Below are 15,761 nucleotides of genomic sequence, written 5' to 3' on the forward strand. Positions count from 1 at the left end.
TGGTACCTCCAGAACACATGCATACACAGGAGACATAGTCTGACAGTCTGTGGAACAGGAGTGAGAATTGCCTGGGTTTGGATATGTAGTGATTTCTTTCTAACTTAGACAAGAAGAATAAAACTCTGTGACTGTGACTCCGTGAATTTAAAATTAATAAATATGAATCAACTAGAGATTAGTAAGGTAAGAACATACGAGTAAATTGTACAAGTTTATTTTGTTACCTTTATATCATTTTCCCAGGCCTCGGCTGTAGATGTCAATGCTACCCTGCAGAGGGCAGTAAAAAATGGTTTATTCTGTTCAGTGTTTTTATCTGTGAGGAAGTTTCACCAGCAAGTGTGAAATGCAGTCCTTAGGCTGGATTTCTAAGCTTAGTTATCCCTCAGTGAGACTGATTAATGGCCCTAATTAGCTTCTCATTTTCTGTTTTGCTCTGAAGTTATACTTAGATGGATTAGCTTTATTTTAGCTTCTGGTTCATCTAGAGAAGGACTGATCTGAATACGTGTGTCCTTCAAAGAGTTGCAGGTATTATTCTAACAGTAGGTGGAGACAAAGACTGAAAGAACTTTGTCTCTTCAGAAATGTGGCTGTGCTGTCTGTCTTGATTTTTGGTATTGTTAGATTCCCTTGTAAAAATATCAGTTATTTGATATTTCTATTCAAATGCTCTTAATTTGCATTTCAATTGTCATAATCCTTTTGGTGGTTAGTATCAATAAATTGGTTCTTTCAAACATAAGGTCTGATTAGGAGATGCAAGTTAAAATCTGTCTTGGGCTTAGAACTTCAGGGGTCCACACATGCCCAGAGCTGCCTTCAAGGTTGGATATCATAGAAACTCCCAGTAGTGTGGGAGTTGGTAGCAAGAGGGATGGATCTGCAGACTGCAAGACTGTGGTCCGTTCCACAAGGATCTGGCTCAGTATGGATGTTTTCTATGTGTAATTAAATGGATAAATATTTCATACGAAAATGTAGAAGCGGATCAATATGAATGTCATCCAACGTATTGGTTTTTTGTATGTGAATTTCCTTTACGTTGCTCTATAAATGCCTGTACATAATTTATAAATTGTGTTATTCCTATTCTGTGCCAACAGCACGCAGAGCTGATGAGGAAAAAAGCATCAAGTCGGTATGCTTGGTTATCTTCTCACTTGTTTAAAAGTGTCTTTTGAAGTTTAATTAATGATGTGCTATCATTTAGTTTTGTTTTCAAGGGTAGCATTTGGATAATATCTAGTAGACTTGAAAAATGAGTCCTCCAGAACCACAAACGTTAAGTGCTAATGGGCTGAATTACATGACTCAATTCAGAGAGGTACAAGAGGCCGCTGAGCGCAGAACTAAGAAACTGGAATGGACAAAACTTCTCATTCCAAAATGTAGTTGTGTTTTTGTTGGCTTTCACTTAAAGGATGTGGACTACTGTGAGAAAGGAAGAATGAAGTGTTCAGAAGTGGCTGGAGGCAGAAGTCACTGAGTTTGTGAGCCAGTAAGTAAGTGGTCAAAATAATGTGAATTTAGAAGGAAGTAAATTTCATTAATTATCTTCTTTTGTTTGCAGAAAGACAAATCTTGAGAGACACTGCGGGATTAAGTGGCTTTTGGTGAAATATTGTAGAAGCAGCTCTAGGTTGCCTTGGGTTTTGTTGTCCGCACATACACAGGGTTCATCTCTTTCTTTTCCAACTCTAGTTTTGCTCAAATTATTCATCCGAGTGCTTTGTAGCGTCTGACTCGAATGCACGTAACGTTTGCCCAAAAATGTGTTTAGGTAATGAAAGACCTTGCTTGAGGTCTCTGCTATTAAATCTTTGCTGAGGGGCAGGGAGAGGCTGCGAGTTTTTTGGTGAAGTTAATAAAATGTGTGGATTAGTGAAGTGCTGATTAGTGAGGTTCTATTGTAGACAGAGACATTCCTGCTTTAGCTGAAACCCCGATGGAAAGCTGCCCACCTCAGACTGCAGAAAATGGTTTATGTTGCTGGTTTGCTGTAGTATGTTGCTGAGGTTGCAGCAAAGTGAATCTTACTAATGTCTTGAAGTGTAATTAACTCTGTTGTTCGATGTAAATATTTGAGTTCTGCTCATTCAATCTCTACAGGGGCCTGTTTAAAGCAATTTTTGCCAAAGAGCTCAAAGGCCAGTAGGAATGTGTGCGCATTAATAAACTTCTCTTTGTCCTGGACTTGATCCAGAGCTTACAGAGGGCAAATGGGAAGATCTTCTCCTATCTGATGTATTTACAGTAGAGCTCAGAGCGCTTGATCAAGGCTTCATTCTGCTGTCATTGTGCCCAGGCTTTAGTTTTGATATGAAACAGAGTGTAGGATGTGGACACAACAGGCAGCAGGATCCAAGGCACTGGGAGGCTGAGGGAGAACAGTACATTGTGGTATCCTCTTAATATTGCTTAAAAACGGTGGCTCTTTTTAAGGTGTGGAGCATCCAGTGATGCTCTGATATTCTTTCTCAAACATCAGCTTAAATGCTCAGAACAAATATTGGGTTTAAAAAAACCAAAAAACAACACACTGTCTAGAATTATTATTTTTTTCAATTGTAGCCATTTGAAGGAGGAAGTAAATTAAATATTTTTGTTGTTGTCCTTTGTTTCTTTTGAAAGACCTAATTTCTGAGATCTGAAATACTACTTTATGAGATAATGAAGTATTCTTCCTTTAGGAAATGTCACATTTCTTCCAAGGCATTTCGTGTTATGTTCTCTTAGATTGGGCTGCCTGCTATGAATATTTTCATAGTCTCCCATGGTCAAATATCTGAGTGCTGCTGCTAAAGAAAGTAGGACTGTGGCAAGGTAAGAATGCAGCCATTCAGCAGCAAATTGGCAGCTTTTATAGGCCGGAGCTACAACTCCCACAAGATAACGCTGGCAGCATTTCCAAAATGTAAATATCTTTCTGCCAAGGGGGATTTCTTTTGTTGGCATTTTGAATTTTTGTCAAGAAACAAATTTATTTATCTCTTATGAACTGAGAAGAGCTTTTCCTGAGCAACTCTTCTCAGGTTCTGCAGCAGTGAAGACAAGCAGAATTCTGTGCTAGTTGTGCAGCTGGGGAAGCAGCCCAGCTCAGATAGTGCTGGAAGCTGAGAATCAGATTTTCATCACATTTCTGACTTGCTGTAGTAATCCTACTGATAATTAATTTTACCTTATGTTAATTCTTATCTCACTGTGAAATATTCTGTAATAATGATACTTATCTGCTATGGATGTTGTGGATTATTTCCTGTTAAAGTACCTTGAGACCCTTGGGTCTTAAAGAATTATTCTCATTGATGATATTATTCAACTTGGCCTTCAGATCACTGGCAGAGTTGCAGACAGGTGAGCAGCATACTGGACTTGTTTATCTGTAGCTTTGAAACAGCTTTTCTGAATTAACTTCTCATTTTCAAGAGGTGTGCACCCTGTGTTTGCAACGAAAATAATTAGCAATAATAATTAGCATCCCTTTGGTCTTATGGTAAGTCAATTGCATGGCAGCTGCCATAGTTTCTGTTTCTAAATTAAAAGTTTTGTTTGTTTGTTTGTTTTTCTGAAGTGAATATCCATGTAAATCAGTCACCTTCAGTCTGGCTGTTGTGATACCTGAATGATGATTGTCATGGAGAAGATAGCATCCTTTGTCCTAGCAGAAGTCAGGGAACCAAGGGCAGAACAGGCTGAGGAGAGCTGCCAGGAGCTGCAGTAAAGCAACAGTGGAGCTTCACTCCCTCCAGAAATTTACTGCTCAGATGTTAGATGTTGGTACATCTTCCTGCCACCTTTCTGTCTGTGGGTGAGGTTGGTGCTTTCTTCCTGGCTATCAAACCTTGGGCAAAGATTTGACCCATGCAGAGGGTGCTGTATGCACAGCAGCTATGTGGGAATGCTTCATTTGAAACATAAGGAGGAAGCTGTGGGTTTTCTTTAAACCTAGGTTGATAAAGTTCATTCTAAAGAATTACAGTCCAGTAAGCGTTACTGTTTTACAGATTGGCAGCTGAGGCACAGGGAAAGGAATAACTTCTTCAGTGATGCATGGAGTGAGGGTCACAGTTCATTCCCACATCATTCATCCCAGCACAGTAGTGTCTCTATCACTGAGTAAAACAGACCTTACCTTTGAACCATTTTTTTTCTTTGTTAATAGAGCTAAATGGGGAGAAGGGTGTTAGTGTATTTGTATTAACCATACGTTATTACTCTGTTAGGGATAGACTCCTGAGCTGTTCTGTTCTGCATCAGACCCTAGTACAGAAATAGCCAACTTGGCTGGAGGAAATACGTGGGTATGTGTTCACATAGTTACTGTACCATGCCCATAGGGAGGCTTTGTGGAAACAGAGTCTGAGTGAGTACACCAGCCTTTGTGGAAAATCCCAGGATTAGGGATGTCAGTGCCCCTTCTGGTGTGTGCATGACTGAAGAAGCAAGGATACATCTATTTAGTTTGCATATAGAGTATTGGTGGGTTTAAACCTTTGGGCAAGTTGTCAAATAACTGCTGTTGACATAAACCATTGCTGTGCGTCAGCAGCATAGAGAACAGGATAGATCACTTCACTGTTAGTACTTCACATTGCTTTAAGAAAGGTAGAAATTGCTCATCCCGCAAGGGAAGGAGATAGCAGAAGGAAGCTCTCTTTAATAAGTGGTTTTTCTTTGGAATTGAGTGTTGACAAAAATGTCTTTCATCGTGTTCCAAGATGTCATTGATACCAAGCACACGGCACGCTCTTGAATTGCGTAATGCCATATCCCAGCTCATTAATGATTTATTTTTTGTAGCTATGCTTCTTAACTCACAGCACCTTTGGTCTGAGTGAACTTACTGCCAAAGTTTGAGGTCTGATCTATTGAAAATCCACAATCTGAGCCTTTAAACACGCAGCTGGGATGGTGCATGCAAGTCTTGGATTGTCTTGTCAGTCTTTGGGTGTTTCTAGGAGACGTACTGTCCAAGCACGAAGTTCTCGGTTGCTCTTTACTGCTACTTTGGTGATAATCTCGTAACTTTTCTAGAACAGTATGAAGAGAAGGAAAAATGACTAATTTTAGAGATGCTGTGAAAAAGAATCACATGAGTTTTTAAGGTTATACTGGTTTTCAGCTTTGGGGCCAAGATAAAAATCATCGGTGTTTGTAGGTAATCTGCCCAGGTGTTGCTGTGTGACTGGGAAAGGCAGCTTCTGGCAAAGCCAGGGTTGTGGAAGACACTCACGATCACTTCCTAATGCAGCATATAGAAGAGGAAATTCCTCTGTACTGGGAGGCTGCATGACCATTGAGTTGGCACAGAAGTAAATAGGTAGAACTCAGTAATGCTGGAGGAAGGACTCGGCCCACTGGGGTATACCTGTTACATATTGACCTCTGTGCTTTCTTCCAAGTTACTCCTGTATTTAGGCTCAGCTTCAGCATCTTCTACCTACTTGAAAATTAATTTGTAGTTAAAACTGTATTGGTGACCTTCACATCTTGTGAGCAGCTGTGAAACTCATGGAAAGACTGTGATTCATCCTTTTTCAGGTACCACATAGTTTTATAAAATACTTTGGGTTGGTGCAGCTGCATAAACTAAGATGCACAGGCAAAAGTCTTAACAGAGTCTCTTTATTTATTGCTAATTCTGGGCCCATAACATAAATATGCTGTTGCTTTTAGTGATATGTGGGCTCTGTGGATTTTAGATTGACATATAGGCTTCTTTCCTGGCCCCTCAAGATCCTGTAGCTTTGTAAACAACTCAATTTCAGTCTGAACTTCTCTGTAAAATGAAAATAAATGAAACCAGTTTCCCACCTGGTTTTGTTTATGATGTTTCCTGAAGTTCCCAAGAGATTGTACATAACCAGTTAGAAAAACCATCAGGTGGTCCAGTCTTGTCCATTAAGTTCCATTTTTTTTTTTCCTTTGGGGCTGTGGGGGGAAGGGAAGGCTGATGAGAGAGAGATTTACTGTGGCTGGCAGAGAGAAGATTTACTTCTCTTCCATGACAGCTCACATTTTCCTCTCTGCTCTTCCAAGTTCGTGTTCAAAGTTCTCCTGTTTTGAACTAATCAAGATTTGGTAGCTAGAGCAAAACTTGCCCATCATGTAAGATGCCAGATGCTTTCAAATTCATTGATCTCAGTGGAACACGAGGGAGCTCAGCCATTGGCACTGGCATTTTGATTCGTAAATGTTTTCAAGCTTTAAAATGGGCTATTAATCTTGGCTCTGGCAAAGCGTCTGAGGGCTTCAACAGTGTGTGAAATGTCCCATAAAATGCATCTTCTAAGAATACAGTTGTTTTTGTTTTGTTTGTTGTTGGAGAGCGCATCAATGCTCATGTTCTACTTGCTTTGAATCTAAGGATGTCTTGGAATACATCATTTAGATTGCACTTCAAAAAATTCTTTGTTAGCATCCAGGCACTGTCTGGGATAATGTGATTTCTTTGGATCAAAATACAGCTGGATTTTCAGTTGTGTAGGAGTTCATTGGCTTCACAGAACACTTGGTTTGGAATAAATGAAAGTTAATAGCAAAATCTGCTTCTTCATAGCTTATTCCATAACTATCTGCTTTCATACTTGTTTAAGTTCAATTGCAAGTTTATAAACTCCTGGTCCTCTTCGGATATATATATTTAGGGGGGAGAAATGTCAGTAGGTATGAAAATGACTGGAACCCAGCGTCTTTTGTTTGTTATGTCTAGCAAACATGAACAAGACAATCTTGGATCCTGGGCAATACATGACTCTAAAATAACAAAGGGATTTGACATGGAATGTGCACAGGAAGGTTGCTTTTCAAAGACACAGATTGCACTTAAAACATTTCTGAGGGTTTCAATGATGTGCTTAGTGTGGGTTATGCTGTTAGTGCTGCATGTTCCTGGTTCACATGAAGCAAATTTGGCAGTTTTTGGGTTGTGCTTCTTTGTAAGAGATACAGTTGCTCTGCAGTTACTTACCTTCAGCAGCTGCCCAGCTCTTAGCACTGCCTTGGGTTTTCAGTGTGACCTTAAGGAACAGCGCTTTCCATTTGCTCTGCTTGGCTTTGGGTGAAGCTGTTAGTCTCCCTGTGCCTCATCAAGAAAAGGAGGCTTAAAAAAATCATTAGTATTTCAAAAGCACTCATTCTACTGAGAGGGGCTGTAGAAACAGAGCAGTAAATCCTGCTCCATTGGAGCTGTCCAAATATTATTGCTTGTATTGAAAGAAAGCTCTTAAATGAAGGCTGGTGTTCAGAAGCCAGTAGAGCTGGAGACTCATCACGTCATCACAGATCTGCTGGAAGCATGGAGCTTGTCAGTTGACTCGCTGGGCTTTCACAGAAGCTCAAGTTAGGAACATAAAGCTTCTAATTTAACTACTTGTGACTCTGGAAGATGAACTTTGTCTCTGTTTTATGGATATTCTCATCCTGTTTTTAAATGATGCTTCATTTCATTCAAGGCAGATCTGGAGAGCATAGCTCCAAAAACCGTTTTTTGGACTTAAAAATAGATTTCACAGCCAAGTCACTCTCAAAGTCTCTGTTTACCCATCGTTCTGTCACATTAAACATGCAGTTTATCTTTCCTGCAGACAGACTGAAAGGACCACCTACTCCAGGAAAAACCTTTCTCTTAGCTTGCCTGTTAGGCTGTTTTGATGAGCTTGTGAAATGCTACTTGAAATCCAGCTTTCCTTTGTTGGAGAGAGCTGTTACTCTAACCTTCTGTTGGAATGAGGTCTAGCGTTGGGAATAGAGGAGAGCAGTAAAACATTTGCAGCTCAAGGTGATCTAGCAGCAGATCATGGCCTGCTATTGAAAAAATGTTAAACTGCAATGTAGTATAGAGATCTGGCTAAACCTTTTTCTTTTTTTTTCCTCCAACAACCACTGCTGGTTAAGTAAAAAATAAGGTAAACAACTGGTCAAAAGGATAGGTAAATACCAATGTCTCATGGGTGTTTACATCAATGAGGCAGGCAGCAGTATGGAGTGATGCATTTAGCCAAATGTTTGACCTGTGATGTGCATATGGAAACATTTGAGCATGTAAGGTGCCATTTTGCACTGGGACCACTTACACTTGAAATTTCCAGTGACAAATTGAAAAGTACTTCGTTTTGAGTTGCAATGCAGTAATGGGAGTTAGGATTTATAAATCCTGCCAAATACAATAAACTTGTGTTATAGCCTTTTAAAATTGTTATATTGAATGCCGCTTATAAAGAGTCCTCTTCCTTTTATTGTTTCATAATTTATTCAGTGTTTTCTTAACTGGAACATCAGCAGAACAGTAAAAGTGCCACTGAGTAAACTCGGTTTAATGGTGACCAAGTTTTGTCTATGTTACAATAATATCTGTGAGAAGAAACAATTACCTTGTGATTTGCTATCAAAGCAGTAAGAGCATTTGCTTTCCAGTTCATTTAGAAAGGACATCACTTCCAAGCTTTCTTTTGCTCTCCTTGTGGATATGTTTCCTCTTTGGTGTATTTAAATGTTTTGCAGTGCCAATGAGAAAATACTGGCTTGGTCCTGAATCAGAGATTCTTAAATAGAGGGGGTTAGACAGTTACTGTTTGGTTGGCAGCATCACTTTTGTAACAAACAGCTTCCTTGTAGTCCACCTGCTGCTGTCAGTGATTTTGGAAGTGCAATGAGTTAGATCTCAAACAGTGGATGTTTCCTCTTGTTCATTTGATTGTTTGTTTTCCATCTTTTTTCCTCTTTTCCTGTGAGTTTGTTTTCCTGTTGTGGTTTTGGAATGCCTCCAGACCAGATCTTTTGGTGCTACAAATTGATGTTGATCCTTTGGCTTCAATAGGGCTACACTGATTTACTCCAGCTGAGGAGCTGCTCTGTGAGTTTATTCTCATAGTGCTGGAGTTAGCAAGTTTGCGCCCACATTTTGAGTACTTTGTGCATGCACAAGGCATTAATCATACAGCAGTGTGTGCAAAGCGTGTGTGAACACTTCCACAGGCTGTTCTCAAAATCTCTGCCTCTATCTCCATTTAACACTGACCCTGTCTCCTCTCTCAGTTAAGCTGCTGTAAGCCCACTGACTTCATGATGTTTGTTCTTGGTTAACACCTCTCTGTGAAATTAGTGTTAAATGATGCCCATAATACTGAACCTTCTGCCTCTGTGTAAGGCATCCTATCTCTAAGACTCCCAGTTTTGGAATTGCTGTCACCATCATTTAATGTAAATACCCTTCCTGCCTTATCTCATTGCCTCCTCAGTCATTTGCTCTTGGAATTTCCTTACCCTAACTGTGAGACTACAGCTGCACTTTGCAGAAGTGAATTTAATTGTCAACTTTTACAGGTCTTTCTTAAAAGTGAAGTTGTGCACTTGTTCCTACAGCTGCCTGACAAATATTTATAGCAAGCTTTGCTTCCTCCAACCAAAGTCATTTGTAACCGTATAAGGGATATTTGATACTGCAGTCACAGACTTTATATGATGTAAATGTTCTCATGTCATAATCTCTAATGTGTGAGCAGCTCTGCCCTCCTGTGGAGACAGCAGGATCAGCTGCATGTCCGGTCCTGGCATTGCTGATGCATCAAATGTTTTTAGTCAAGAGCAGCCTGTGTTTATGGGGTGTGGGGATCAGAATCCTGGCTTTTCCCCGTGTGAAATTCTTCATCGTAGCACGAAGCATCAAGTCAGCCCTGTGATTTACAGAGTAGTTTCCTCTCTTGAATCTTCCTCCTATTTTCCTTTCCTATATACACACATATTTTTTTCTCCTTTCCCATCTATGAGGCAGACACCCTGCTCATTCTCACCTTCTATAAAGTGCTTTCTCAGAGCCACTGCAGCACTTGCTGGGATACTTAGCACTTTGACAGAGATATGCTGCAATGTGTCAATATGCAGCAGTGTTTTGGTGTGCTGAACGTGAAGTAGTGCATCGTAGTGTATCAAAGTGTACTTGTTCCTGATGACAGAGTAGTAATATGATTTGAGTTCTGACCAGTCACTTAACCAAGTAACTTCAGCCTGTCTCAACCTGCCTTTGCTTTCCTTGTGATTAGTAGCTCTGCTGACTTCCTTACTTCTCTCCCACCTCTTACAACTTTCTGGGAGGTGCCAGGGAAACTGAGCAAATCTTTTCCTCTTACAGGAGGAAAACTGCAGCTAAGAATAGTGTTAGGTGATGTTCTAGGCCAGGTCAGCAGCACCATCCAACTATACTGGTTCTGCTGCTGATGTCCAGAGTGGGAGAAGAGGAAAGGGAGGAGGATTCATCCAAGGGAGATGTAGGATTTTTTTCATCATCTTGCTAATCTTCCTCCAAAAGAGCCAAGATTGCTGACATGAGTAAAAGTTTGACCTGCTGGCAGCAGTGCCAAGTAATGCTGGCAGTGTGTTTTACACGAGGGTGTGCTAGCCTCGGCATTTTTCCCCAGCTAGATCATTGCCACAAAAACAACTCTCTCCCCTCTCAAAAGGAGACTGCAGTAAAGATCCTGGTTTTGCAGGCTCTGCTCTCATCAAACACACCCAGCAGAAGACAAAATGGATGTGTTTTAAAGTTACGAAGCTGTAATTCCATTTCCTTTCAAACCACATAAATAAAAAATGGTGAGCTCCTCCTTCTTCGAGTTGTGTGTGATAAATGTTGGATGATGGGAAGAACGTGCTGTGTCGGTATGTCATTAGATTTGATAATTCACAGATCAGACTCAACAAAAAGATTTATTATCTGGATTTACTTGTCATGGAATTGCCTTAAGATATGGGTGGGAAGAAAGTCAAGGCAGAGGAAAAAAAAAAAAAGGAAAAAAGAGGAAAATGCATTTTTATATCAACCGAATAAAGGATGTTTTTGGAGTAGGTTATTTTGTAACCTCTGCTCATGTGGGTAGATTGGGTTTCTTTTAAATGATTGTAATTTCTAACCAAAATTTTGAGAACTTTTCAGAATTCAGTTAACCCAAACCATGCCGTGGTTTCGTTGTTTTTGTTTTGTTGCTGGGCTTTTTATTTGGCTTTGGATGCCGGCTGTCATGTGAAGGGAACAGATTCTTCTTAATGGGACAATGCAGGACGTAAATACATGCATCAGGAAAGTTGAATCCAATCAAAGGCCAGAGAGTTGTTCTTCAGATGACTGGGTTGAACCTGAAGCAGATGATTGGCCTTCATTGCGTGGTTCCTTTGTTCTGTTCAATATGAGAACACAGAACACTACCTGCTAAAAGGCACAGCTTGCCCAAGTCCTTTCGCTGGCATCTTTTTCTGTCAAATCCTTTTTCTCTGTATGAGGCGCTGCTTTAGTAACTAGGGGAAAATTGCTTCATTACACGGGATGCAATAGTTGTGCAAGTCATTGGTCTGTGGCTGAATGGCATGTGAGGATGGTTTGCTGGCAGAAAGATAATTTTTGCTTGTGTAATTAGGGCTGTTTAAAATTTAAATGTATATTTATTGTTTTGTTTGTCCCCTCATCTTTCAGAGGGAGGTTTTCCTGATGCTTTTGGTAACAATCCATACTTAGAACTCCTTCACAAAGATTGTCCTTCTGGCACTATGGGATTTTCAGCAAATCTCACACTCTTGAGTCAGACACGCAGAGGCCATCATGAGGTTGAAAAGCACACAAACAAACTATTGTTAGAATTTGCTGATGCTGCTGGCAGTGCTGAGGGGGCATCTTGTTGTTTGCTCATATGATTTAAAGTAATGAGGAAAATTTAGAATGAGACAAATTGAGAGGAGGCAGATCATGTGAAAGGACTGGGCCTTCCCCACTTCCATGGGGCTGAGCAGTGTGCAGATATATACACGGTGGGAGCGAATGTTTTCTAGGTACTTGATATCAGTAGTAAGGGAATAAAGGGTGATGCTGGAGGTGGGACAGAAAGCACCTGGGAAAAAGTGAGTCCAGCATTTGTATTCATCATTTAAGTATTAAACAGTCCCTATTATATGAGCACAAATGATTCATTCCTCTCAATAAATTATTGCTATGCCTGGCTTACTGGTATGGCAATGAATTGCATTGTCCTGTGCAGCCAGGTATTTTTTTTTTCCTTCTCCAAATGTATTACACTGTTTAAATGACACTAAATTCTTGTGAACAATGTGTGTATCAGTATAAAATGAATCACATTCACATATTATTTGAGGCTTTTATTTAACATCTCCTTTGCTCAGTTTTTGAAGTGTAAGAATATACCTTTGCCAGTCTCAGGGCTGTAGTGCATTTTCTTTAGGTGTAGAGCAGTTGAGACCCTTCTGAAATGTCCCATCAACTCAGAAAGTCAGAGGGTGCACACATGACTTTCACATCTCTGTGACTCCTACTCCTTGGTTTTGTTTTTGGTGTTGAGTGTTTCTAGTCCATCCCCTGACCCTGCCACAATTCACTAAGACACACCGTGTGTGTTGGGTGGAGTGACGTACCTGGCTGTTTCAAGCTTCGGACTGGTTTCCTTTTTTTTCCTGTCCTTTTATACCACGCTGCTGGAGGCTGGTAGCCATGGTAACTTCCTCCGCTGTGTTGAAAAATAAATAAAAATAAAAATAAATCACTTTTTTAAACTGTTTATGTATAAAAGTGCAGAAGCAAAGTGGCAAATGACTTCTGTGACTAACTTCTTATTTTGAAGTCTCCGCTGCTCTCATTAAGTGTGGAACCAAATGATCAGAAGGGGGGGGTAAAACCTCTGCTCCTTTTCAAGGGATCCTACTGGCAATGTGCAGAGAAGGGCTGTGGCTGCATTAAGCCCATGCTGGTTCAGGTGCCCCACTGAGGATGGAGTGCAGGGGAGCTCTGAGAGGACCCACAGCTGGCGAGCAGGCTGAGACGAAGCTTCACTCTTTTTCATGCCTGTTAATTAGACAATCCCTCAGAAAAAGACCTGTATTTTCTGTACCTTTGTGCCAGCTCTTGGCTTTGGAATAGGCTGAGAAATGCACCTGCTGTCAATTAATTTGATAGAAGTCTTTCCAAGATGAAATTGCTGCAGGTTTAGGAATCTTTGCTTAATTACTGCATCTTGATACCCAAAGACTGGTGCATAATTCAGTGGTTCCTCATAAAGCCAATCAATATTTCCATTTCAAGTTCCACATAAAAGAATCTGTAAATTGCATCAGGAAGTTTTCTTTACATTCATTACATGCGATAAATGGCTGCAAAAATCTCTGTTTTTTATTGCCTGTGTGCCACTGACATTTAAAGAGTGTGCTGTCAGCTCCGTGTGTTGCCACGTGCTCTGATGACCACTGAGATGCACTTCTGGGAAAGTGACTCAGGCAGTTTTAGGTGGGTATCTCATCTAAAATCTTCATTTATTTTCCAGTCACTGGACTCCAGCTGTTGAATGATCAGCTTTCTAACAGGTCGTTCAGCCTTATTCATTCTGCCTTTCTCCCCCTACCTGCTCACGGTGTCATTAGGAGAGGTAATACCATCCATTAAACCAGCAGGTGCAATGAGCGGGGAAAGATGTGTGTTTTTTGTCAGTGCTACATTTGTTTGTGCCTTACTGTTTTGATGACTGTTCTTTTAATCGTTAATACCAGTCTCTGTGAGAAAAATGGAAAGCAAAGGTTTTCACTGGCTATGTTTGAACAGCTGGAATTGGCAAGAGTGTATTTTAACTTCAGATAACGTGCTGTTTCACTTTCCACATGTGATTTTGTTTTACTTTTTGGATTGGCTGAACATAACTTTCAGAATTTCAGTGAGAATGCTTTTGCACATGAATTCCTTGAGTATATTCCAACATATGATTACAGTGTCCTTGTTTACAACATTCCCATTCACAACCTGTTTGATGAAAGAGTCACGTTGAACAAATGCAAACAAAACAACAAGAAAAAAACCAATTATGTAGACTCAGTATGAAGAAAACTACTTTAAAGTGTTTGATTTTCACAGAAGTATTTGTTTTGGAATAGCTCTGTTTCAGACTTGCTTCTTCTGTTCTCTGTACATAATGTGTGCATTTACGTCTCCCCGCGTGCTATTCCATTGCTCACTGTCTCTTTCCATGCCTCTGATTCACTAACGAACTATTTTTGGTTCTGTTACTCTGCCTCAGTTTCAACTCTTACTAAGTGTCCGTGCAGCTTTGCCCTCTCCCTTCAGCACGTGTCAGTGATTTCTGGCTTGGTTTTTGTTTCTCCTTTTTAATAGATCCCATTGTTTCAAATGGCAGAGCAGCTTACAGCTCTCTCCACGATCATCCCTGTTCTGACAGGCAGTGCTCCAAATTAGGGACTCTGGTATCCGATTGTGGCAATGTTAGGCATGATGCTGAAGGATAAATTAGGAGCATCTGTTATTTCAGTAACAGGCTGCCTCTGTAAAGCCTGAACTGATAGGTCAAAATCAGTTTGTAAGAAGATGCAGATTTTCCTGACAACTGAAAGGGAAATATGGCAACCATTTCCACACGTGTGTGTGCATTTACAAACAGGTTTAATTTGGTACTTAATGCATAAGGTACTCATTATTATTACTTTTTTTGGCCTGTCTTGTATATACAGTGAGAAGCGATCCCAGAAGAGTAACTGTTGACTTCTGTACTACATCAGTAATTATCTGCTGGTTAAAAAAAGAAATAGGTTTCTGTGTGACAGTATTAAGGACTTCACAATTAGACATGGCTGTGATCCACAGGACAGCACTGTGAGATGTTTTCCCTGCTGAGGAGCCATTCAATTGAATGGGCTGATCCAGGTGCTGGGCTTGTTTGTTTGGCTGCAGAGCTCAGGAGAAGAGAACCCAGGCATTTGCTGCCTGATTTCCCCACTCCATCCATGACCCTGGCCTCTGAAAATTCCACTTCAATTGGAGGTGCTGCTCTTCCATCTGATCTTCCTTCTGGAGAGGGGGAGCTTGCATTTCTTTGCAGAGATTTCAGATTGGAGTGAGAGCTCAGATGAGCTGCGCAGAGCTCAGCACTGCTCCCAGCTGCTGTAAGCATGTCAGGAACTGTGCCGGGAGAGGAAAACTTACTGTCATTCTATAGAAGCTTCTTAGATAGTTCTGGAAAAATCTTCATTCTTCCTTCCGTCTCGAGTCATCCTTTCAGGACAGAAGTACGAAGAAAGAAATTCTTGTTTAAATCTCATTTATTTCTTATGAATACCTTGTTGCCAATATGTGCTATTTCATGCCCTTATGTGGAATCTGCTCATCGCTAATGCTGACGAATGCAGGATGAAGTGCACTTTCCTTTGGCTGTGCCAAATGGATACGCAGCAGTGTGCTCAGTTAGAAAACCTGGCTGCAGATTATATGCAGCACCAGAACTGTCTTGAAGAGCTTTTCTTTCTTGAAAGTACCTGTTTAAATTGCACACATGCAGTTGCCTTGCTGTACTGGTACTGATGTGATACTGGTATCCCATATGAGCCAGCTGGATGTGCTGAGCCTCCACCGTCTGCTTGGGATTTTCAAATCCAGAGTGATTGTTTAAGTTTTCAGTACTACAGACTGAAGTATAGACTTCTAATTTCTCAGTTTAGTGACTTCACTGAGGTCTGAAACCAGGTCCCAGGCTTTAGCTGTAGCAGCTAATCCTTGCTACTGAATAATGGGTGACTTTACATAGCAAATATGTTACAAGATCTGAGGTCAGTGGATGGGAATGAAGAGCCAGAAAGGAGGTTTATCACATCTTTTTACTTCCCATAACAAGCCAAGGAGCAGGAGCCAAATTTGAGCACCATTACAGAACATGTACTGTAGTACTGTACTCAGCTTCTGGTGAGTTACTGCTGTCAAAGTT

Source organism: Coturnix japonica, chromosome 23 (genome assembly GCF_054131305.1).
Source record: "Coturnix japonica strain WE chromosome 23, WE-NBRP24, whole genome shotgun sequence".
NCBI lineage: Eukaryota > Metazoa > Chordata > Aves > Galliformes > Phasianidae > Coturnix > Coturnix japonica.